This window comes from Caretta caretta, chromosome 3, assembly GCF_965140235.1.
Source record: "Caretta caretta isolate rCarCar2 chromosome 3, rCarCar1.hap1, whole genome shotgun sequence".
NCBI lineage: Eukaryota > Metazoa > Chordata > Testudines > Cheloniidae > Caretta > Caretta caretta.
The window spans coordinates 63752605-63779339 of NC_134208.1; the positions used below are offsets into that span (position 1 = coordinate 63752605).

Here is a 26735-nt window from a genome sequence, read left to right on the forward strand (position 1 = left end):
CCACTAGTAGCTTGGAATAACATCTCCTTTTGCCATTCGGGCATGACAAGAACTGTTATGTCCTCCAAAATAGAAAAAGTTTTCTTAGCACTGCCATCGATGGCACTCCCTCCAAACCCACGTAGCTCTGCAAATTTTAGAAAACAAAAAAACAACTTTGAATTTTTAACTTGCCATTGTCTCCACAGTTCTTTCGCTGTGACTAAGCAGGCTGTGTCTAAGGAGCTTCTCTGAACTGAAGCATCCCTCTCACGATATACTGAAGTTCAGTTTGGAAAAGTATCATTTTATATTCTTGAAATTCATGAGGATTGTTTTCTGTGCTGCTGCAGTGGGCTATTTGAGACAATCACCCTCTGTGTCTTGTCCTGTTCCAGGTCCCTCAACCTGCAGTACCTCCACAGCTGACCCATGCTTCAGCAGAAATCTGTCCCAATGTACCATCACGGACCATTCCAAGAGGAAGCATTTCCATAATGAACTTATGATTGAAGTTCTGGAGAGGCCCCACAAGCAGGTCCAGTTCCAAAGACAGAGGGACTTGCGGCCAGAGGAAAGGCATGGTGAGAGCCAAGAAGAAAGGCTCAGGCTGGCTGCACAGCTTGAGGACAGGGTTTCAACATGGGAGCAGGCACTTGCTTCACAGTTCCTGGAACAGGAATGGCAGCTAAGAGAGGAGGACAGAGCTCAGCAGAAAGAGCTGTTTGGCTCGTATCAGTAATGACCGTAAGGTTAGTGGCTCCTGCTGCATCACCCATTCATCATTTGAGTCCCCTGCATGCTACCTTGTGCTGCAGTCCAGAAGCAGCTTGGAAGACTCCATGGCTGGGTGGCCCATGCAATCGGACTCCATGAGTGGCTGGGCAGGACAACTTTGCCCCATGCAGCCTTCCATATTAACTTCCTCCTCTGGCACCCCAGGCACCCTCAGGCTATGTCTACACAGGGATAAAAAAACTGCGACTGGCCCAGGTAAACTGACTCAGGCTCCTTGGGCTCAGGCACTGGGGCTGAAAAATTGCTGTGTAGATTGCCAGGCTGATCTTGGAGCTTCTGGGCCTTGCGAGGGTGGAGGGATCCAAAGATCAGGCTCCAGTCCAAGCACCTATACAGTTGATTTTAGTCCTGCAGCTTCAGTCGCAGTCAGATGACTACTCCCAGCCATGGCCCTTTTATCCCTTATAGAAATACCCTAAGTGACTTTAGGCAAGACTATGGCAGAACAAGGAATTGAACCCATGCTTCTTTAGTCTCAGATTAAGGCCCTAACAACTGGCCCACTTTGCCTAGCTCAGTTTAATCCCTGATATTTTTTAAATCACCAAATGGTGGCCTATGGTTCAACATGTTTGACAGTTTCTACTCCAGAGGTGCCCAGAGCTGTAATAGCAGGAACGCTGCAGATAAGGATTGCGGCTTAATGGCAGAGCTGTGTGTGGGACGAGGAGCCTATGCAATAACTGATTCAAGTCAGTGCTATATTAGTCTCTCATTTTCATGGACATTATATTGTCTGATAAATTAAAAAAAATAATAATAAAGTAAGGGGTGACAGAGATGTGCCAGCCCCAAGAATAACTTCGGTTTTCTCCTCTGCACCTGCAGTGGGCAATTTTATTCCAAATGCCAGGGAGGCAGTATTTCCAGATATGACATTTCATTGAGGCAGGTTAAGTGGGAGGTGTTTGCATGTTAAAGTTCTGGATAATGAGTATTTGATTATGTTGTCATTGCTAGTGAGAAAAATAATTGGTGAACAAATGTCATATTCTTTCATGTCTATTTTTAACTTTATCTTTTAAAATGATCATTATGAGGGAAGTTTGAAATTAGCCTTTTGAGAAAATCCAAAGGTTCAAGATCATAAAAATTAGCAGCACATATTGCTAAACTCTCTCAGTATCATGTTCTGTTCTTTGCTAATATGACATAAAATTCCTACAATCTTGTTCTTAAGTGAGTAACATACCTGCTGGGACAAGAAAAGACCTGCAATGACCTTTGGCTAAGTAGGAGTAAATGGGATGTTAGCTACTTCTACCAATCCTGACAATGGGTGGTCTGGTGCAGATGGAGACTGCAAAGGTGACTGTTCTATAATACAAATTATGGAGCCACTTAGGATCTGCGAGGGCAGCAAAGGCTACTTCAGTGTTCTAATAATTCTTGCAAAACTGCTTTGGTGGGACAGGACTGAGTTACTGAATTGGTCATCTTTCCCTGTCCCTCAACCCCAAGCACAGCTTGGCAGGGCAGGTCCTAGACAGTCTTTTGACTGCCCCACTCCTGATCTTGGTATGCTCTCCCAGCAAAAATCTGGTTTGGACCTTTAAATTGGATATACAGTCAAGGGGTTGACAGCTGGAGGAAATCTACCACCCATATAGCTGTGGAGTAGCATTGCATACGCACAATGTCTCCTTGACATTACCTCCCAGAAGCTAGACATGGTCTGAGTCGTGGAGTCTGCTGCCCTTTGGGCGGGGGGAGGGGTTGGGAAGATGTTTAACATGCGCGCAGCTTAGGATATGAGCAGGTCCTTCCTGACATTGATCTTGAACCATGTTGGGCTGCACAGCTCGGTACTACAGAGTGATTTGTGCCAGGAGGAGTTAAATGAGGAATAGATCAAAATACTAACTCTCTAGTAGTTGGGAGCTTCTTTGATGCCGCAGTAGTTTGGCTGCGAATGACATAGAGTAAAACAACTAACTAAAATCCTAATATTTTGACGATTTAAATATGCCCCTCAAATAAAGTAGCACAAGCTTTAAAACATAGCCCGTAAAAATGTTTTCACCTTTTTATTTCGTGTGAGACGGACATATTGCATTACAACACAGTACCTGTGATCATATTTCATCCAGGTATTGCCTTTTCTAATGTGCAACAAAGGCTGCTCATTCATTCTTTATTTGTCTTTAATACTCACAAAAGATCATCTTAGTGCTGGAAATATAGGGCCAGCTCCTCAGCTGGTGTAAATCAGTATAGTTCCATTTTAACTTCAGCAAGCAACTCTATTTTCAGCCCCATTCCTTGCCCTCCTCCTAAGGCACCAGTCATTGAGTCAGTGGAAAATGAAGACAGTGCTGCTGAGCCAGTACTCTTTTCCTTTTTGCAACCCTCAGTCTGTATCTGCTTGTTCTGGGTTTCTCTGCTCACGGAAGCTGAGAAGAAAGCCTGCAGGCACTTTGTCCTGATGGAACTGTTGTCACAGTATGTCCTAGGCTACCCACTGATGTCAGAATCTGGCTAAATCCAGTGTGAGGAATGGATATACTAGCACATGCCCCATGATGAGGGAACACGTTTTCTGTTTTACTCTTGGTGTCTAGTCTATATCACTTCCAGATGAAACTAAAGAAATATTTATTTGCCATTGCTATTGACTGCTTTTATATTTTAAATATTGCCTCTCTCCATCGTTCCAAAGATGCCTTCAAAGTCTTTTTTTTTCTGGTGATGATTCAAGAGAATCTGTCCTGTGACCAACTAGACGTGAAGGATCTACAGCTTTCCACAGCTTTCCCTCTTGAGCTTTCCACATCTTTCAACTGAGGGTCACTCAGCACTGTAAATATATTGATACATTTTTAACAAACAGCTTCTTCTCTTTCTCATGCTGTTCAACTTTCAACTTTCTGTTCTTGTAGGCAGGACTAGTGGAGAGAAGGAGTTTTACTCTCAGTTCTCATTGAGAAGTTATTGCTAGGATTTCCCTTTCCATTTCCTCCTATTACGAATCCTGGAAAGTTGTTTGCACTTACTCAACTCACACTGCCGTTCTGATTTGTGGTTTATGAAATTCCTCAGATTGAAAGGATATGCCTATTTGAAGCAGAATATGAGAAGAAAATGAAACAAATAAAAAAGATCTTTAGGGGAAAAAAATCCCAGTTATGCTGTAAAATAAAATTCTGATGTCTCACTTAACTAAAAATAGAGATGCGACCAACCCATAAAGTGAAGATCCAGGCTGGGATGTGACCATCACTAAAATTCAGTACATTTGGACCTGGGGTTTTGGTACACAACCATATCTAAATAAACAATTTGTTTCCCCACAGACCTTTAAGAATATAGAGATATGAACCCTAAACCGTAAGGCTCTGTCCAAGCTTATGAGCTCATTGCCAAGTGCCCACCAGGTTTGCGATGATGAAGAGAGAATCTGAAACCTGGGCAAAGAGCTGTTAGAAAGTTTTGCAGTACTCCAAAGTGGCCTAGGAGCCAGGAAAGCAGCTGAAGCCATAATGTCACCCCCTGAACAATTTTCCTTGTTTTGTGATCTTGTTCTGCAGATGAGTTATTTTTCTCCTGATTGGTTTGCGTGAGCCCTGGCTTAATTGTTACAGGTGTTCTGAGAGTACGTAGGGCAGAGGGGGAGAAAAGCATGAAATCAGACTCCCTTTGAAAAGACCTTTGAAGCCTTTTTTGTTTCTCTACAGCACCTGCAACTTTAATTAGCCTCTGTAATGCCTAAACTCACAGGCTTGGGGAACATCTTTCTTCTCCTTTTGTTCTCTAAGAGACAAGCTTACTCACCTGGCAGATTTTTTGCCCAAAGCTCTCACAGCGCTGTCCCCTGCTTCTGCATCATACACGTGTGAGCAAGGCATGTGCATTGCAAAATAAACAGAGGGGGAAACAAGAGCTCTGGAAAGCATGCTGTAATAGAACCTGGGCTATTGAAATAAGAAGGAAAAAAACAAACAAACCAAGAGCGCCCAAGCCTTGCAAACACTCATAATAACAGCACAGCTTTAACTGAGTGAATGCTAAAAGTAATGTTCATTCTGCAACTGAATTTTTAATATGTCAGGATTGAACTAAGAAAACAAGATTTGAATGTCCTACTTGATTCCTAGAAACTGTTTGACCTCAGGGTAAATTGTGGCTTCGGGCAGAATGGTCTGGCAAGGAACATGGGAGAAAACAAACAATGGAAGTATCCTGAATTTTAAAAAATGTTGCAAATTAAGGATTTTGGCTTCTGATACACTTTGGCTTTTCCTCCCACTGTTTTAGATTCTGCTTTTTTATTGTATTATATTGTTTGTAGTGGCTGTGTGACTGGTTTCGATCTGATATTAAATGAACTCATTCAGACGTTGATTGTTCAGGCCATGCTTTCTAAGCATCTGTTTCCTTTGTGAACCTGAATTATCCTACATTTTTGCAGTTCTATAGCATTTTCTCACTGCTATGTGATATCTGTCATTCCCTGTTGCTGCATGTGGTGACATCATTGTTGTGCCCATGAGGAAGTGTCTTTAGGCTACAAAAATCTTAAGAAGAGTGTAAAAGAGCATTGTTGGCTTTATTTTTAAATGAGCCTATTGGTTCATTCACTGTTCCTGGCATGAAAATATAAATATAATTTAAAAAAATCAATCTCAGACCTTTTCACAAGATGAATGTTTGGAACTAGATGATCCAACTGTTGTGCTCCTTGGCCTGTGTGGTTCTTGATCCCATCAACTTGGCACTTCCGCAGCTTCCTCACCTAACCTTAGATAGCAAGTTTTCTCCACTGTGAAAACCTTCCCCACCTCCTCCCCCTCCCCCCGCTCCTTTTTTAGCTGTTTACTACAATTCCTTTATCTTCCTCTTTCACCTATGTCCTCACCACCTCCAGTTGCTCTGTGGGAGCCTGGTAGCTTCAGACATGCATCTGTTTAACTTTATCCATGCAAATATTTGTTGTTTGGAGCTGAAGTGAGTGGGATGACTTGCATGTGCAAAATTATCCAAGTACATGTTTACAGGATCTGGCCACAGGAGCTTAAGTCTCTATGACTTCAGTGGAAGTTAAACACACCCTTAAAGGCCCTTCTGAAGCAGGGATGCTTTCCTAAATCTGGGCCTCTTAAAAGGCCATCCAATTAGGGAACACAAACAGTACCAGCTGAACTCTGACCAGCCAAACTAAACCATGTAGCTTACATTTCAGATAGGGAATCTTCACAATGAGCTGTTTCTGAATAATCTAGAACAAGGATTATTCTTTTACATGGTTTGCAGGGGCTTCCGAGGTCCTTAACGCGGTGCCAGTTTCTGCCAGTAGAATAAAGGAGGGGAAACAAGCCCTACAGCTTCTGTAGAAAATGTTTGGCAGTTTCAGTTTTGAATGAATGCAGCTAAGGAGTATTCTGTAAAATACAGGTGTCTCCATTTCTATCCCTCCTATGTCTTTTAATGATACACCCTCAACCATAACTCAACAAAACGTACTCTCTGTTCAGGTTCACAATAATCAGTCTTACTGACAAACCTCAATTCATGATGAACGACAAAGAGTGTTATGCAGAGGTGTCTGTTATTCTAAATAACCAATGCCATTCTCTCTCTCTCACGCGCAAACACACACACAGAGCCTTTGTCAGCCTTGAATTGCTTTGTCACTAATGAAGTTCTTCCTAGTTTTCGTTTCCATTTCTCCATGAAACAGTCACGAAGAAAAAATACTTCCTACTCAGTATCCATTAGCCACCAGCGCTGATGCTAATGAGCAAACTGCAAGTACACTAGATAGCAAATTGAAATGAGTCACAAAATACACTTAGCATGTGCTTCCTGCTAGCATTGGTGCGTCATTGGGAGAATGCTTGTTCCTTAACAACAAGGGTATAAAGAGCAGAAATGCAACTGATAAAAAAAATTGCTGTGTTTAAAGGAGCTCCATTAAAAGAGATTAACTGACTGTGCTCAAATGAATCATCTCTGCATGTTAGCTCTTTATTTGGTGGTTCAGCTTTTTTTATATTACATTAAAATAGTTTTAAATTAAAATATAGTGTTGAATTAAATTGAGCCTATATAAAGAAACAGAGACTATCTTTCTTTAGAACAGGTGTAATTGGTTACAGTTAGCCTGTCTAAATGAGTGTAAATAATTAGGTAGTGATGAGGAAACAATGTGATCTTCCATACATACTGCAGCTAAACAGATGTGCTAAGTTATGACAGCTTAGTACCTTGTGTGTTTTGTTTGTTTTTGTATTTTTACACCTTGTTAATAGCAAAGTGGAAAAAAGCAAATACACTGTGTTTCTTTTATTACAGAAGAGTTTAAGACAGTCTCTTAATATTCAACAAGAAGCTGATGGATGAAGGAAACCATACTGATTTACATCACTTGGATGGGATGAAACTCACACCACGTCCACAAGATGCACAGATGGCAATTTCAGGTACGATGTCACTGCTAAGAAAATGAAACAGTTCTCCTGATTAGGATCTGGATTATGTTTCTAAAATGCTCATCAAGGAAAAAGAAGCAATTCCCAAGAGCAGTTATCAACAAAAGAGATGACACAATGTCTTTCATTTTGCATTTATATTTGTGCTTCTGTTTATGTGAAACGTTTGTAGGGATGTGCAATTTTGTACCTGGGAACATACAAATGCCCCCAGTAATTATTTAAAGAATCCAAAGCCCCAGATTGCCCTCTGTTTTATACAAATATTTTGTCTATTGGCAATGTCCAGTCATCACACAGTCAGGAAATAAAAAACCATTAAGGCAGTTTATTTAGCAGTGCGCAGTATAATTTCACAGTGGGCCAGCAGTCAGGAGCATGGAGAAAAGTGCCAGGTGTTATGTTCAGCACGGCTGAGGTTATGGGGCAAGTGATGCTGCTTTCCACAATTTCAGCCCGTGGACGTCGACAGAAGCAATCTATGTAGAAGTCCAGTCTGTTGTTTCGACCTTCAGGAGGAGTCCACACAGAATCCTTCTTTTTGTAGTGCAGATAGGAAGGATTCTGTGGGTTAGTATGTTGTACAGGCCCAACAAAGAAAATAAGAGAACGCCACTAGCTGTCACCTTCAGCCCCCAACTAAAACCTCTCCAGTGCATCATCAAAGATCTACAACCTATCCTGAGAGATGATCCCTCACTCACACAGATCTTGCGAGACGGACCAGTCCTTGCTTACAGACAGCGCCCCAACCTGAAGCAAATACTCACCAGCAATCACACACCACACAACAAAAACACTAACCCAGGAACCTATCCTTGCAACAAAGCCCGATGCCAACTCTGTCCATATATTTATTCAAGTGACACCATCATAGGACCTAATCACATCAGTCACGCCATCAGGGGCTCATTCACCTGCACATCTACCAATGTAATATATTCCATCATGTGCCAGCAATGCCCCTCTGCCATGTACATTGGTCAAACCAGACAGTCTCTATGCAAAAGAATAAATGGACACAAATCTGACATCAGGAATCATAACATTCAAAAATCAGTAGGAGAACACTTCAACCTCTCTGGTCACTCAGTAACAGACTTAACGGTGACAGTTTTGCAACAGAAGAGCTTCAAAAACAGACTCCAATGAGAAACTGCTGAACTGGAATTAATTTGCAAACTAGATACCATTAACTTGAATTTGAATAGAGACTGGGAGTGGCTGGGTCAATTTCCCCATGAATCAATTTGAATCAATTTCCCCATGTTAAGTATCCTCAGACCTTCTTGTCAACTGTCTAAATGGGCCATCTTGATTATCATTACAAAAGTTTTTTTCTCCTGCTGATAATAGCTCATCTTAATTAATTAGCCTCTTAGAGTTAGTGTGGCAACTTCCACCTTTTCATGTTCTCTGTATGTATATATATCTTCGTACTATATGTTCTATTCTATGCATTCAGTGAAGTGGGCTGTAGCCCATGAAAGCTTATGCTCAAATAAATTTGTAAGTCTCTAAGTTGCCACAAGTACTCCTCGTTCTTTTTAGGCCTTTACAGTTATCGCTGGAGCTGGAGAAATAGAGCCCAATCCAATTCCCACTGAAGTCCATGGAAAGATTCCAGCTGACTGCAGTGGGAGTTGGAATAGGCAAATAATGGGAGACTATGTTCATGGATATTTAAAAACTTGTAAATAGAATTTCACTTTGATCATGTGTAACCCACACACCTTCTGGGTGTGGTATTCTGTCCCATCTAGTGACACCGAGACCACTTAGAGAGAGGTAAAATGAGTCTGGTCTACAGCCTTAGCTAAGAGCCAGTTGGCTTTTAGCTCATGCGGTAGAGGCTCATACCCTAAGCTCCAGAGGCCCCAGGTTCGATTGCGCCTGCCAATGACTGGGGTCTGTTGGCGTTAAAAGTGGGGGCTCATCCGGGATTTCAGCTGGTAAGTCTCCGAAGCTTGGGACGCGTTTCCTCACCTAGGGGAAGTATGTAACCCACACACCTCCTGGGTATGGTGTTCTGTCCCATCTAGTGGCACCGAGACCACTTAGAGAGAGAGAGAGAGATAAAATGAGTCTGCTCTATAGCCTTATCTAAGAGCCAGTTGGCTTTTAGCTAAGAGCCAGTTGGCTTTTCGCTTATATGATAGAGGCTTATGCACTAAGCTTCAGAGGCCCCAGGTTCAATCCCACCTGCCAAGAACGGGGGAGGGATAGCTCAGTCATTTGAGCATTGGCCTGCTAAACTCAGGGTTGTGAGTTCAATCCTTGAGGGGGCCATTTAGGGATCCAGGGCAAAAATTGGGGATTGGTCCTGCTTTGAGCAGGGGATTGGACTAGGTGACCTCCTGAGGTCTCTTCCAATCCTTATATTCTATGAACCAGAGTCTGTCAGTTTTATACATGCACTATTCCTTTCCCCACTGATCCACCCTCTCCTTTTAAAATTTGCTTTTCAAGATACATATTTCTGTTTGTATGAGAAGTGAATTTGGGCCTATGCTCAATGGTTGATTATTCACAAAGTCAAATTTGTTTCATGACCAGATCAAATTAGTTTGGGGCAAAAGTAGTTTTTAAAAAGATTTTCCATCCAGGCAGGAAACAGAAACAAAACTATGGGCCAGAATGTTGATGTTAAACCAATGTAGCTCTGTGGATCATAGGTGACCAGTCACACAGTTCAAAGGTCAAATAATGGATGTATAGTCTCAGTGTTCATGATCAATCCCTATGTTGAAATTTGGTCACAAAAATATTTGTTAAAAAGCTGCTAATAGCAAACAAAGCAGCAAAATCAGACAATTTGCAAAGTGAAAACAGCTATATTCACCAAATTGTCCTTCATTGTGGTTCACCCAACAACTCTGACTCTCACTGTCCTATATATCACAACTACTTGGAATTTCACAGCATGATCAGGGACAGAACACATGTCCTCTTGCTCCTAAAGCACAAGATCCGTTTGCTAGAGCTGAAGAAGAATTTCTCCTAGGTTAGAACGATAAGATTTATGAAACACAATTACGCAGTTCTAATTCTACATGCTAGCCTAATTGGATACAAACTGAGCACCCCCAGTGTGGTGCTAATGCATTATCTTAACAGCGATATTTGGGGTGAAGTTGACCAGGAGTGTTGGAAGAGTATAACTTGTTCCTTAAGCAGCCTTCTGTGTCTAATGGACTATATTGCTCATTTGGCTGGATTTTATACTAGATTTTCTGTTTTAGAGTATTGCTATTTAATTTTCTTGATTCTATTGAAGGACTGTAGGAAAAGAAGAGTAAACAGGAAGGTCAAGAAATTCTGGTGTGCCTTGATGTGGCTCAGAATGCGTGGGATTGCTTGTCTCTAAGACACTGCTGTTAGAAAAGAGATTATTAAGGCCTGAATCAAAAGCCAGGAGCTGAATATCCCTGAATTCTGAGGAGGTTGTTTGGGCTCAACAGCCAAATTCAGATCTGGATCCAAATTATACAGCAAGCCCACCCATAAAATGGGCCAGTCTCAAAACCTCAGATCTCAAAACGCCTAATATTGGCATATTCAAAATCCAGACCTGAACTTTGTGGTGCAGGCTTGCTTCCAGTTTTGAAAAGGACAAAATAAGTTTCCAAAGGAATTGAGTACAATGAGTGAAATAGTCATAAGTGTTAATTGTGATAGTCAAAATGGAATCCTAATACAGCGAGAATCCAGTACATTTGATAGGCAAATCCATGTGTGTTTTAAAGCTGAAATTCAGCACAACTCTGAAAATGTAGAGGTAAAAATTCAGGCTCATCTGTAGTTAATTGCGTCTTACACCTTTGATTTCTTGCATTGTTGCCAATTTTTATTTTGGGGTACGTGTTCATCTGTACTTCCAAGATGGCTAGTACTTTGTGCTTTCATTTGGGCCAGAAGAAGTCCCACATCTAGGCTCAAATTGCAGAGGCACAGGAGAAGGAAAAGTGATTAAAGGAAAAATGTTAATTAAATTTTAAATCTTAAAAAAATCATGGCTTGAATGAAGGTTCTGGTCTATTCTTATTTCAGATCACTGGCTCGCACCCATCCCTTTTCCTTATATATTAAGTTGACACTGGAAGCACAAGGAATATGATGATAGACTTCATCTTCAGTAAGTCAGTGTCCAACCCTTGGTGAGTTATCTCTGTTTCAATTTTATGAGTTAGGGCAGGTCATTGAGCAGAAGGTAGAGATTGCCTGGAACTGGCTGGATGTGTGAGTTATTGATGTACCCCTGCTTTCTCTGGGCCTGAATTTGTAGCTGCTCCCCTTTCAGAATTCCCATTGAAGTTGATGGTAATTCAGAATGCAAGCAGCTGCGAAAATGGAGTCCTAAATCAGTTTTGAATCTCTCCTGATCAATTTTGTGCTGCTTCTTACAATAAAAGTAACAAGCTACGAGCTGGAGATCTACAGCACTGTGTTTCAGTGGGATGTTAGGGCAACCAGGACAGACACTGAAAATTTGTGCTGAGTTTTTGGCATTTTTGTGACCCAAAAACTCACACTACAAATTTTAATGATGACCTGAAACTGTATGAACCGTCTTGGGTGCAGTACTGTACTCCCCATTTCAGCTGCAACTAAAGGATCTTCAAATCACAGGCTGAATTTTTATGAGAAGGAAGCAATGTGGATCAGACAGGAGAATTTTGCATACAACTTAGGCAAGGCTGCTGTTGCTGGAATGAGGCTCTCACCACCCAGCTCCACCTCAAAGAAACATCAACACTAGGAAAGGAGGAAAGCCCACTCTTAGGTGTGAGTCTGCGTGCTATAGTTGGTTTGTCTCTTCTCGTATTTTAATATATTGATGTTACTTCTCTGTTAACACTGGATTCATCCTTTGAGAATTAAGTGATTTCAAGGAAGTGGTGGGCTAATTAAAGCAAAATTGTTTTCTGTCTCGCATTTGTTTCTTTCTTTTTAAATTTTAAGTCACACAGGCCCTTATCTTTCATGAGACCTGCTAGCATGGATCTCTGGATCTAGAGTCTTAATGACTCAAGGATCAGTCCCAATTATGTATTCGTAATAGCAATATTGTTTCAAGGCTGAATTTCACAGCACAGCCAACGACAGAGTTTTCCTATCCAAGACATTTTTGTTTTTCCTGTAAGTACTTACATTTCTAATTTGTCATTCATGATTTTGGGCTTTAAAGAACCTTGTTCTCTCCTCTTCCTTGATTATATCCCTGGAAAGAAGGCAGAGGTCAAGGAGAGAAGCACCACAGTAAAATGTGTAACACGCAAGGAGAATAGAGATGCAAGGAACAACACATAATGTCCTCCTTCCTAGTCCCTTTCACAGTATCTTCTTGCCATTATAGATTTTGAAATAGTCCAATTAGCTGCTGAGAGACTTCCCCTCAACAAACTCCATCAGGAGCAAATTAAGAAGTTTCACTTTAAACTATTCTCGTTGCTGTTCAAATGCCACAATCTCAATTTGATTAATTCAAATCAAAGTTGGATCTGGTCTCAGCAAAAAAATGTTTCATTTGGAGCAAAGACATTTAACTGTTGAGGGAAAAACATGGACGATCTTGGACACATGATTAATGAAGCACAGATGGAAAATGAGGGTACTAAATCTCTACATGGGCTTTAATAACGAGCTGAGTACGCTGGCCCTGATTCAGCAAAGCACTTTAAGCATGCGCTTAACCTTTAAATGTGGGACTAATTCCACTGAAGCCACTGGGACTATGCGGCTGGTTAAAATAAAGCATGTGCTTAAGTGCTTTGCTGGATTGTGGCCACTTTAGCTCATTCCAGGATCAAGCCCTTTTCCTTTAATTCTGAGCTATTTGTAATCATCAAAATCTCATAATGCATCCATTTTCCTTTATTACAATCATATACTTGTAATTTTATTTAAATAAAAGTGTAAAGGGGAGAACCCACGTATAAATGGCCCTCTGTTCTCTCTCTAGACCAGATTGGGAACTTTTTACTGACACTGGTAAGTACTTATGGACCTGTGAAGCCTAATGGAGCTACTTGGGTGAGTAACTGCTTACCAGTGCAAACATAGGATTCACAGTCTGGCACTCTGCTGGGCATTATAAGCAAATTGTTGGTGAGTTTGCATAAATTTGAAATATTTCATAGATTTTTATTTTCTGAATACAGGGATCCAAATAGGGTATGAAATCTGGCTGAGTGATTGTGTCTATATTTCCTACCAAGATGTGTCAAAGCTCACTGATGAGACAGTGATGAGTCGACATCCAGTGATGTCTTTGCAGCAGAGGGATAACATTCTCACTATAAAGATGGAAAAAACCCCTAATACAGCATTAATAAACCCACATAGAACAGAAGGTTCTGTTCCAGCAGCTCTAAGCACTTAGATAGGTACTTTTATAATCAGCTACTGATCCTTATTGAAAAATGTACAAATACCACTTTTAGGAGAGGACTTCACAAGCTTCAACTTGTTTTGTTAATTACTTTTTTCCTAGGGAATAGCGGAATTTTCTGGCAGGAGACTTTGGTGAACCAAATCCATAGGCCATTAAAAATGGATTAAATTTAGATTTAAAACCTCATTGATCCTGTTTATTTCTTCTTCTTCTTCGTCTACTTGACTTGGAAAAGTTATTTAAAAACTGTTATTTTCCTGGAGTGAAAGTACTAAGAAAAGAACAGCATATTGGATATCCTTGTTTTTGACACTGAAAATTATAGGGGAAAAACCAATATAGGCTAAGTACAGTAAACGTTTAAGATGTCCTCCAACACAACACCACTATGTATGCATTATCTGCTAATGAATACATCCTGCTGCTTGCCTTTGAACTGCTATCATTAGTATTTTAATTAAGAGACGTCAGTGAAAATGAACTTGCAACTGGATTATAGTGTTCTACTGTAAGAATAATGCTGAGGCTTTAATAGAAGATAAATTCGTTTAGAAAGCAGGACATTTTTTTCTAGTCATAGTATTCAGTTCCATTAATGTTTTTGCTACTATACTGAGGCTCAGATTATATGCCTGCACACAGATATATGAGGAAATAGAAATCTTCCTTACATCTTTATAAAGGCTACCTAGGCCTTAGGTCTGGGCAGATACCTGCTAACTCCCTCCCTTTGCTGCCTGGCCAGACTAGATGAGCCAGCAAGGAGTATGGGGGCATTTAGCAATTTAGGCTTTGACCCAGCAAAGCACTTAAACACGTTTAAATCCATTCTTATTCAGAAAAGTAGTGAAGCACATGAGTAGTCTCATGGAGTGAGAGCCATGAAGGTACTCAGGTGCCTAAGTCCCATTTTTAGGTGCCTAAGTCCTGTTTTTAGGCACCACTGCAGTGCAGAGAACTCTTGGTTGCCTGCTACTGAAACCTGTAGGCACCTAAACTCATATGGCACCAATTTTTTTCCTCTGGGCATGTGTATTTCTGCCTCACTCTCAGTGCTTGGGCACCTCTCTCCTGCCTGAGCCCATGTGCTACTGCCTCAGGATAGGCATGTGGATGCCCATCTCCGGCCTAAACCCCAAAGTGCTCCATGAGCTGTAAAAGATAGACACTCAGCCGCCTAAGTCGCGTGCAAGACCCAATCCAGTAGGGGGCCTCTGAGCATGCCTACTAGACTGGGCCCCGCAGGTGAATTCACACAAAACAGCAAGGAGGAGGAAGAGGAAACAACTCCCTTATTATCTTTAGACCAGTGGTTAGGGTACTTACCTAGGAAGTGGGACACCACTGGTCCAAGTCCCCACTCCTCCTGAGGGGAAGAAGTGATTTAAACAGGGAGCTGCCCCTTTGCAGGTGAGTGCTATGGAATTAAGCTATTCTGACCTAGGTCTTTCTCAATTTCTCCTATTGAAGTTGTTCCACCTTAATTAAACAATTGAATAATTAAATATGAATTGGGCCAGTGAAAGCTTTAGAGTGACTCTATAGCCTAGTGGGTAGGGCACATGCAAGAGAGATGGGTGAGCCATGGTCAAATCTCTTCTCCCCCTCCTGAGTAAATACCCTAACCATTAAGCTAAATGTAATAAAGGAGGGCCGCCTCCGCCATCTTGCTCCCATTTTGTTTCTGTCTCTGTACGCAGCTTAGTCAGATGAATGGCTACTTTCCCCCAGTCTGTGAATCACTATCTCCCAAGAGGGGTAGGCTTAGCATATGACTCTCTGGTCAGTGTCTCCTATTGGCTAGCTTAGGTGGCTCCCTGCCTAGTGTGCAGTGGTTTTGTGATTCTCAGCCTTAGGTGCCTATCTTTCTCCATTCATTGTATGTGGAGCCAAGGTGTTGGACTCAGGCTTTGTGATTTGCAGGGTTGTACCTTTGATTTTCTAGGCACCTAAAAGTCAGATGCCCTGATGCTCCATGTTACAATGCCTAAGTCCCTTCAATGAACTGGGCCATCATGTCAATGTGATTACTCACATACTTTAAGTTTGGGATATCCTTCAGTAACTAGCTGAATCAGGGCCTCAGAGATACATCTCCCACTCCAAGAGCTACTTTAGGGTTTGTACAATTTGTGTGCCACCACTTACTCAGGATTGTGCCCAAGACAAAATCTCAACCTAAGTGATTTATCTGTTTTCCAAAAATGAAATAAGTGAGCACGGTCCTGTTGCAGGCCAGCATAAGATCTGTGTTTGCTTCAGTTGAAACACTTTGTTCTCATTGGTAAAGATTATTTTTTTTCTGTTTTTCAATAATCATAACTCAACTAAATTTAATTCAGATTTTTGTATTGATTGAGACCAGTATTTTCTATTTCAGGTGCTGGAAACGAGACGTCTAAATCCATAGTTTACTGAGATACCTTACTATAGCTACTACATTGAAAATTTTGCCCAGATATTTTATTTCTTTGTTAAAACATATATGTCAATAAGTAATCTAAATATTTAATACATACTAGGAGTAATTTTAGCTAATGTTTGCGAATGCTTTGAAATTTAACAGTTACATGTTAAGGAATAAATTGAATTAAATATAGAAAGCTGAACTAACAGAGTGCAAGAATATGTGATACAGTGGGAATATAACATAATGTAAAATACAATACAATTATTTGGTCAAAATAATTATATGGTGCAATGGATGTTTAATTTTCTTCAGAGGTGGAACAATGGGCATTTTCCATCTCAATATTTTAATGATGCAGCGATCCTGACATGGTTTTCATGACGGATGATAAAGTGGGATTAATCCAATACACAATAATATTCATTAGAAAAAATACATTAGAAATGCATTGAGGGTGAAAATTACATTCACTGACACAGTATCAGAAAAGCATTGTAACAAACTGTACTGTTGCATAAATGATTCTGTGATGAAGAAAGGGCTTTTAAAAAAATTCAAGTTGCAATCAGAATTAACCTTTTTGTTTTGAGTCTTTCTTAAATGCAAGCTTGCAGGCTGCTCCGTGTTGTCACAACCAATTCCCGTTCTTCAGATTGATTCAGACATATTAAACTATTGCTTTTCCACCTTCCTGTCAAAGAAAGCCACCCTCCCAAATTGCTATTTGCAGTCTCTTGGCCTGATTCTGCAAACACTAACTTCCAGGCGTAGTGCTTACTACTAGGAATAGCCCCATTGAAACTAGGCCTTCCGTTTTAAATTCTGCAAAACCCTGTGCACGTGAGGTTTTGTGCCCCTGTCAGTGCAGCAGCAGTATTTTACCCCAAGTTTATTGAAGGGTTTGCTAAAGAGTCCCAGGCTTATCCTGTGCACCTGGTCCGATTGCTAGTTAAACAACATTCTGAATGGCAAAAAGAAAAGGAGTACTTGTGGCATCTTAGAGACTAACCGATTTATTTGAGCATGAGCTTCGATGGAGTTTAGCCACCACCAAGTGATCTAGACAAAGAACAGGGAAAGGACCGCTCGGAGTTCCTATTTCCCCCAAATTATTCCCCCAAGCTGTTACACCCCCTTTCCTGGGGAGGCTTGAGAATAAACAAGATGAGCACAAACCAGCCTTGGATTTTTAAGACCCAAAAAACCCCAATCAGATTCTTAAAAAACAGAACTTTATTAGAAGAGCAAAAAAAGATAAGAGAACAACTCTGTGAGATCAGAATGGAAGATGATCTTACAGGCTGTCAGATTCAAAACATCCTGAATGGTGTATTGAATACATTTTTGGGTTAGTAGCTAAACAATGTATTATATGCAAATTGGGTAAACTATTTAGTTTTTGCCTCTCAGTTGGTAAATCATTTTTCTCATTATTCAATCAGCTCTGTCAGTTTATAGTTTTGCATTGAAATTGTGCATTTGTATTTTGCAGAGTTTCACTGTGGGTAGGTTGACACTGTAATTAAACACTTCCCCCCTCCTGGGACCCAGGGTCTGGGGTCCAGCTCAATCTTTACACCACAGTTAAACAGCCCCATAGCTCAGGCCCCATGAGCCCAAGTCAACTGACACAGACCAGCCACGGGTGTTTAATTGTAGTGTAGACATACCCTGTGAAACATCCTTTACAACTGAATGTTGCTTCAACCTGAAAATCAGGTGGTAAGTGCCCCGGAGAAAGTGAAGCTGAAGAAAACATTCAGCCAACCAAATAGATTAATGGCACACAGATCTAGATTTTAAGCAAAAGACTTAGAAGGAAGTTAGGTATTTCAAATCCCTTTAAGAGTTTGTGAATTTAATTTATTGTGCTTTGGATATTGGGGAAAGGATGAGAAAGAAGAGAATTCAGAGTACTGATTGCAAACTCACACAGTAAATCTTGCAGCTGGAGTCCCTCATAAAATTCATAGTATGCTGACCTAGTAAATGTGGAAAATGCCTGTGGTTTCTCCAGCCTCCCTCTCATAGCAAGTCTTGTTATTGTATTGTAACAAAATTGTAAGAGAAACACGACCAAGAAAAAAAAATAACCCCAAAATTGCAGTAATAAAGTGTTAATTTTGGTGACTGTGATTATAAATATTTTAGTTCCTTTGATCATAATACTGCTTCACTTCATCTTTCCTTTAAGAATCCTTCACTGATTATACTCTACTTTGGATCACAAAAAAAAAACAAACATATATACAGTATGAAATACAATTGGGTCAAATAGCCGGCATAAATCAGTATAGCTTCATTTACATCAGTGTCACTTCCTGTGATGTACACCGTCTAAGGATCTGACTCAGTATGCCTGCAATGTCTGTCAGTTACAGTAAACAGAAATTCTACAATGGCCCTCTTCTGATTACAAACTCTCTTAGGTGTTGATCGGCACCTTGTATCTACATGTTGACTTTGCTCCTGAGGCGAAGTAAGCAGCCCCAGCACCATCCCTGACTCTGCGAATTTCCCTCTCCCAGCAGGCTCAGCTGTGCTGACTGGCATTCTGAGGGGCATAGAACCCCAGGTCCCCACCTGTGCAGGAGAAAGGAAGGTTGTGGCCCCAGGGAAGTTGCTCTGCCTCTCAGCATTGCTACTTGTGATGCAGAGGAGTCCAAGGGCACCTTACATGTCCTCTTATTGGACTGACTCACAATGGCATTTGGATGGTTGCAATGGTCAGCGTGATGATCGCTTACGACCATAGATCAAAAAGAGGTGTAATATATTGCCATTCCAATGATAGCTTCTTGAAGACACTTTAATGTAAATCTTGTAAGCAGATCCTTGAAAATAAAGGACAAATGCAAATATTACATTGAGTTCTTTCCAGAAGTGATTAGTTTTGTATTCATAAAATATTTTAGTGATGCTGCACTTAATAGCTATTTATTTGTGCTGAAATATCAACATAAAGGTCATCAATATATTGCACATTGCAGTGCACAAATAATGGGCCAGGTCCTCATGCTGATCTACATTTGCATAGTTCCATTTCAACTGACCTAGTTTACACCAGTTTGAGGATCTGGTCCAATGTATTTTCGTTGTCTGCAGGAGACGGTGAAATATCATCTATAAAGAGGACCAAGAGGACAGGAATGACAGCAAATGACATGCCACTAGAAGATTCCAGTGCTTCCCAAATGCTACCCTCGCTAAATTTGATTGGATGAGATCAGAAGTGGAATGCGGATCTCTACTTTTATGTCTCACAGTGATTTACTGAAAGCAAACCACAGCATGTTTCACTAAGTTTTGGCAACACTTACCATGTATGTATGTTAACACATACAACTATGTAGCATCCTTTTTAGGACCAACTTGAAGTGCAGTAGGGGTTTGAGCAAAGAGAGGGTTTGGTGTCCTCTCCCATTTCTTCATGCTCCCACCAACCCACTCACATGGAGGGTGGAAAAAGATGTTTCCTCAGAAAGGACAAGAATAAATACAACCCAGTGCAAGATTCCCTGTCCTACTCTGCCAACATGCCTCAACCCTGACCAAGAGGGACTATCTCTTGGGGTGAGAGTTTATTCTCAATAATGTAGCACTGTGCTTGACCTCTCTGCTGAGAATCTTAGTAAAGGTTTCAGCTGTGGTAATGGTGGTTTTTCTGATGTGAATCCTCATTCACTGGAGACTAGACTGAGACCACTAAACTTAAGTTATATTTTTAATTTTAGTATCAATGTTGCAATTTGGCTGGCTATATGTCCCTGGACAGAGAGGTAAATCAACCAGTCAGTTAAAGTGGGTTAAGTCTCTTTCAAGTTTTTTATCCCCAGACCACAAAACATAATGTTCATATAACATAAATCCCAAACAAGAGGAAAACTCTCTATTTTGGGTCTCTTCTGTCAGACCACAGCTCCAAGGATCCTATAACAAAACTTGAAAAAGAAATTTCCTCTTTTTCTACTCTGAGGATCAATCTGGTTTCAGCCCTTTATTGATCAATCTCTCAAAGCGCTCCTTCCCCATAGTCTATTCAAATAGCCTAATTAGTTTCAGCTGGTCCTTCTCAAATTACCCTGGCTGGAATCCTTTACAGTTCCTGCAGTGGGTGCAGACTCCAGTTGCAGCTTTCCTTCTACACACCTTTTCATAACAGTCAGATTGAATAGATAAAGTAGATCAATGAATGGCTATTTCATTGCGTGCTTTTCTAATTGGAGTTGTGAATAGGTTGTGGAAGAATAAAAACTCAGAATTAATATAGCAGAGAGAAAAAGTTTCTAATAAGTGTAGATCTGGTAATAAGTACATCATTAGAATTAGGAAGACAGGAGCAGTTTCAAGCTTACTTCACAGGAAGCGTGTATCAAAGCATACATACCAGAAACACCTGAATAGCAGAACAATTCTAAGCTTTTCCCAAGACTTATATTAATATTAATTCCTTAAAGCCTATATTAATGTATCTTTATCATTCAGATGCTAACTTTTTCATGAAGAAACTTCATCCAGGTGTCCTAATAACATTTAGCAAAATCTGGCAGGTGGTAGTGGAGGAGAGAATGGTAGGGTACCATTAGCTGATTTTATGGTTAATGAGATACTGTGGGAAGCAGCAGTTTAAGTGTCAGAAAAAGTAAAGAGGAACTGTTTTTATCTAGAGCTATGCTGAATGGCTTCATAACTGACAGGCAGGACTGTTTGGGCTCCAATTTAAAAATGAATTGGATAGGCGGTTACTAACATTTATTTAGGTGACATTCCTACCATATTAGAACTGTAGACATATTAAAATATAATTATTGGTGTGTCTTTGCATTTTATGATAATCTTCACTGAAGTGAATAGTTAAGGTGCTAGGTAAGATTAGCAATTATTTCTGGTCAAAATTATTTATCCCATATTCAGGAACAAAAGGGGACCCCCTATTTGCAAATTCCCCCATCTAAGCAAGAAGGGGTAAGCTGTTTTGTGGAACCTACCTCCAAGAGCCCACCATTTTATAAACCTTTAATTCAAACTTCCCATGAAGAGTTTATTGATCATGTGTATGACAAGAGCTAATTCTTGTAAGCTTTGCTGGGCTTGCTTGCTCAGAATTCAAGAGTGGGAGGAGCAGTTAGTGTCCACTAAGTGATATAGGGAAAAAAAGTTGCAATAGGGAATCTGGCATTTTGGGAACCTGATTCTGCAAATCCTGACTCCTGTGAGTAATCATTGCTCATCTAAATAGTTATATTGAAGTCCAGGGTTTGAATACGTGTTTGCAGGGTCAGGTGTCTCATTTATGAATGGATACAACTGGTTCTTCATATCAGAAAATAATATAAGTAAAGCATATATACACTGCCTTCGAGTCTAGCAACAGTATGTCAAAGATCATTGATACATTCAGCAACCCTTTGGTTAACTACCTGCAAAGCAGCATAGCATTTGGGGCCTGATTTGTAAAGGTATTTAGGGGCCTAAAGATCCAGATTGGTGCCTCAGTGAGAAAGTGCTTATTTACTTTTGTAAATTTGGCCATTTGTTTTCTATATTTGGCCCATAGATTTCTGCAGATATGTTCATGGGTATGGATTCATCAGTTACAATTTCTTCCGGCTTTTTTTTCCTAATTGCTTCTTTTCAGTGCATGCCTGTTTAACTGTAGTTAGGTTACTGCTCTCCGTTGATTTCCCCTCAGTCTAATTTTCCCACCTTGTCAAGGGCAGGATACCTAATGAAGATATCAGTGTTAAATGGTAAGCATACATGTTTTCCTTTGCTCTCCTTACTGCTTCTAATTTTCCTTAAGTCTTAAGCCTCTATCTTTTTTCACTGTCCAGCTGTCTAAGTCTTAAAAATCTGTTTCTCTTATCACAATTATTCCTCTATGTCACTGTCCAGTTTGGCTTCTATTACCTCTCCCAGTGATTTCTAATGCCTTCCAGGCTCTCCATCTTTTCCTCCAGAAAAAGTAAGAAGTTTTGACTTTGTCTTGATCTATAAACCAGAACACTGCATAACAGGCTGCCCTGGATCCTTCTGGGAGCCATTAGAGGTAGTTACTTCTTATTCTAAGATGTCTCTTGTTGCTGCCTGTTGTCGTAAATACAGCATGTTAAAGATTATTTGTCAGGAAGCAGGATATTCAGCAGAGCTAATCTCCAAGTGGTTGCCTCAGTATAGCTGGCCTGCAGTGGACTGCCTGATTGGCCACCCCACCTGATTGGCTGGAGGGGGCCAGCAGGCTATCTCTTAAGACAGCAGCAGCAGCAGCTTACTGGCTGCTCAATGCTCATGCCCATCACTGTGCCTGCTCCTGTGTTACTTTGTTCCTGCTACTCCTGTCTTGCACCCAGCCTTGCCTCTGTCCAGCTCCAGCCTTGAAAACCCTCCTTGCCAGTTCCCAACCTCCAGCTTAACCCATGGCTCTGGTGTCTGACCACTGAATGCCACTAGACCCTCAACTCTGGTATCCAGTTCCTGCCCTGTGGCTTGACCCTTGGCTTGGCTTCTGACTACCGACTCTGGCTCTGATCCTAGTTCTTGGTTCCTGAAGCCTTTGCTAACTGTGTGGGCTGATGCCTGCTCTGATCACTAGGTTAGACTACCCTTGCCCTGGTCACCCAACAGATTGAGCAGCGCCAGAAGATTAGGGCAAAGGGTCCTCAGTGCAAGCATGAACAACACCTAGAACCTGCAGGTGCAAGTAACCATCCTGCAATCACAGAATGCGGCCCTGCAGGTGTAGGTTGCTCTGCTGGCTCTGCCTCTCCCTAGATCTGAAGATACCATGCCTGACAAATTTGATATGGATTGGGACAAGTTTCAGTGGTACCTGAACCAGTGTGGGCTCCTGTTCTTACTACGCCCTCCATCATTCCCCACAGACCATGCTGGTGTGGGGCTTATCATAAGGTTGTTGACTGGGGAGGCCTTGGCCTGGGCTTCCCTCCCCGTGGAGCAGTTCAGCCCCCTTTTGTAACAATTAGAGGAATTCATTCAAGTCATGTCCATTATCTCTGATGACCCGGTGATGCTGGCAGACCAGGTGCCAGTTCAAGCCAAGGCCCCTAGGTATCAACTGAACACTGACCAAAACATAGCTAGAACCAGTCTGGCTCAGCTATGTATTAGTATTGTTAAAATAGATATTAGAGTTACAAAAACGTGCTTAGTGATTAGACTTTATTGAATACTTGTAAGTTGCTGCATGCATTAATCTCACTTATAGAATCTGTCTCCCATGTTGTAAGGTATTATTTAAATGTTTGCTCTCTAACTGTAAATCACCAGGCTGGAGAGAAGGATTAATGAGTATGAAATACTAGTTTTCAACAGCAAATGTTATCTCCTACCCAACAAAGAAGGCCCATCAACACTAGATGAACTATTGTGGAACATCAGAGGACAAAAGACTGTGTTGATTGCTCTCCCCCATACATGAAGAAGAGACATGCAAGTGAATTGCTCCCATCAGATGAACTGGCTGCTCAGAAAATGGGAATGGTATAAAAAGCCCTAAGAAGAAGAAACTGTATCTTTATGGTGCTTGGACTCTTGGGGGAAAGTTTTACTAGGCATAAGCAAGAGAGCTGCAGTGTTTGGCCTGGGTTAGCCAAAAGAGACATATAGAGCTTTCTTAGTATAGAAGTGTCTTTTGAAACTTAAGGCTGTAACTCATTTGTGTTTATCTGCTTTAACCTTGTAAATAACGTCCTTATGTCCTTTTCCTAGTTAATAAACCTTTAGATAGTTAACTTACCACACTTTGCTAGAAATGGTTATCATTCTCTGGGGCATCAGGAAACCCTGCAATCTGGATTAATCCAGTCCCCCTATTATCCCAACATTCTAGGTATGCCCTGGCTTACTACTCATGACCCCCAAATTCATTGGCAGAGGGGGATCCTCCACTTTAGCTCCTGGCACTGTCAGCTATCTTGCCTCCCAGGATCTGAGAACCAGACTGGTATACTCTGTGGTTTCATGTCACCCACTGGAAGACCCTAATCATCAGGCAGCAAGACTGCCAGGACCCTCAGCATCCCCTGCAGCTCTGCCTGCAGCGTCTGAGATCCCCCACAAATTCCCTGACTTCCTGATGTTTTTGACAAGTGGAAGGCAGACATCTTGCCCCTGCATTGGACTTATGATTGCCCGATTGATCAGCAGCCTGAAGCCGCGATTCCATTTGGTTGGATATATGCCTTCTCCAAACCCAAACTTCAAGTTCTCTGAAGAGTTTCATCCAACTGGCCATGTTCCTGGCAGGTACTCGGATCTTTTTTATCAAGAAAGAGGATGTCTCTTTGCAACCACATATTGGCTATCAGGCCCTGAACAAGGTGACTGTACGAAACTGCTCCCTGATTCCCCATCCCCTTAGAATGGATATGTGTGGCCCCTATTTTCACAAAACTAGATCTGCATGGGGCCTATAACTTGGTGCGCATGAGTGAGGGACATAAGTTGAAGACCAGCTTTCATATGTTGGGTCGCCCTCAAAGTTATATAAGTATGATAGAATTATAATTATGTAGTAGTAGAAATAAAGATAGACAAAAGAGTATATAGGTATTGTAAAAGGTATGAACATCAGTTCCATGCTGTTGAATTTCACTTTGTAACAAATGCAAGACCAAAGTGCTAATTATTTCAGGCCGGTAGAGGACAAAGAGTCTGTGCTGGAAAGTGATAAGAACTTTGAGGAAACAATGCTGTTCTTTAAAACAACACCCTGATGCTCTTCCCCCGCGGGGGCCCCTTGTCATGCCTATGTAAATCTTGGTATCCAAGGAGGGAAAAATAGATAGTGAGATAAAACTTGTTAAATGAATCAAGAGTCATAGATTGTGTTGTTAAGTAAAAGAATGAATGATGAGTGCCTGGAATTGAGAGTCTGAAGCAGGGAAATAATTGGTTAGTAAATGGTGCCAGCCTAATCCTAAGAATTTCAACCTTGATATCGATGGGCTGAAGAATAGGCAAAGTGGAGATAACTGGATGACCCTCGGAGGGCGACCCGGAATCCACCCAAAACGCATCAAGGAAGAACAAGAAGATAACACCTAGCCATCATGGAGCCGTCATGGATGTACCACCTGCTGATTGAGCTGATGGATGGTCATCTCAATTGTAAATTCAGCATGATGAAGCAACTTCCATAGACTTGTATTGAATCAGAGACCTATAAAAATTGGGTCCAGGGACTGTGTTCTTTGAGTCTGGTTCTACAACCACACTCCAGGACCATCAGATGTGCATCTGACAACGACTCAGCTCCACTCTCATGTCCAGGCCACCTGGCACGAGACTTGGCACGAGCAACATCTAGGCTGGTAACTATAATAACCTTTATGTAGAATCTGTGTGTGAATGTCTGTGTGTGTGAATGGATCTATATAGAAATTGCATATAGGAATATTTTGTTGTATTTACAATAAACGTGGCAATTTGCCTTGTCCCTCTTACAAGATCCTGTTGGTATCATTTTTATTAGTGTAACACATACTCTATGCAGCCTAGCAACCAAACGCCAATGGGCAGGAGAAGCAAGTCAAGCAGGTCCTTGAACAGTACACATGTTGCTTCCTAAACTATCATCAAGATGATTCGCTGTCTCTGATCCCTCACAGTGAATTTGCTTGCAACAATGCCACAAGTGCCTCCAATATGCACTTTTTTTTGTTGCTAACTCTGGTTTCCAACATTGCGCTCATCCAGAGATCCCCTCTGAATTGTCAATGCCCACTGTTACCAAACTCACAACCCACATACACCAGGTACACCAAGAACTCCAGGGCCAGTTACAAGTCATCAAGGCAATTTACAAATGATATGCTGACGGGTCCCACCAGCTGATACCCTGCTTTGGGGTAGGGGATAAGGTGTGGTTGTTTGGCTGGAATCTGTCATCAACTTTGCCTCTCCATGAAGCTGGATCATAAGTACCTGGGACCTTTCCAGATCACAAAACAGATTACATTCAAGTTACCAGATTCCCTCAATCTCTCCTCTAAAAATGTTAGCCAAGAATCTCTTCTCACTGCTTACTACTCCTCCGCCCCACATATAACCGCTCAGGGACAAGAAAAATATGTGGTTCAGCAGAATCTAGCCTCTTGTTGAGTATGAGGAAAACTACAATAGCTAATTGATTGGATGGGTACGGGCCAGTCAAGTGTTCATGGGAACCTCCAGAACATGTCCAGGCCCTGGATCTGCTGCATGCAGCTCATCATGCTTAACCCAACAAGCCAGGCCCTTGGGAGCAGCAGCTCTCTGGATGCTCAGTGCTCATACCCACTACTGTGATGGCTCCTTCGTTACCTTGGTACTGCTGCTCCTGTCTTGCACTCAGCCTTGCCTCTGTCTTGTCCCTCTCAAGCTCTCCCAGCCTGCTTGCTTGCTCCAGTTCCTGCCCTCTGGCTTGACCTGTGGCTCTGACTTCTGACTTTGGTTTGTCTCTTGGCTCTAGTTAATAGTTACTGCCCTCTGGTTTGGCCCTTAGTTCCGTCTTATGACTTCGATTTGATCCTTGGCTCTGGCTTCTGACTGTTGACACTGGCTTGACCCGTGCTCTGGTATCTATCTCCTGACCTCCAGCTTGGCCCATGGCTCAAGCTTTCAACTACTGATTCAAGCTCTGACCCTCCTGTTTCATTCCTGACCCCTGCTCTGATCACTAGAGCTAATCCCTGCTCTGACTGCTAGGCTAGGCTGCCCTTGTCCC

The 26735-nt window shown here is 41.5% G+C and overlaps 1 long non-coding RNA gene across 1 annotated transcript; it reads left to right on the forward strand.

Moving 5' to 3' along the window:
• The first annotated feature begins 390 nt into the window (after positions 1-390).
• LOC125634432 (uncharacterized) lies at positions 391-19555 on the forward strand. The gene is made up of 4 exons (XR_007355918.2): positions 391-731; positions 7069-7196; positions 11256-11362; positions 19115-19555. It is a non-coding gene; the product is annotated as an uncharacterized LOC125634432 (long non-coding RNA).
• Positions 19556-26735: the final 7180 nt, after the last annotated feature.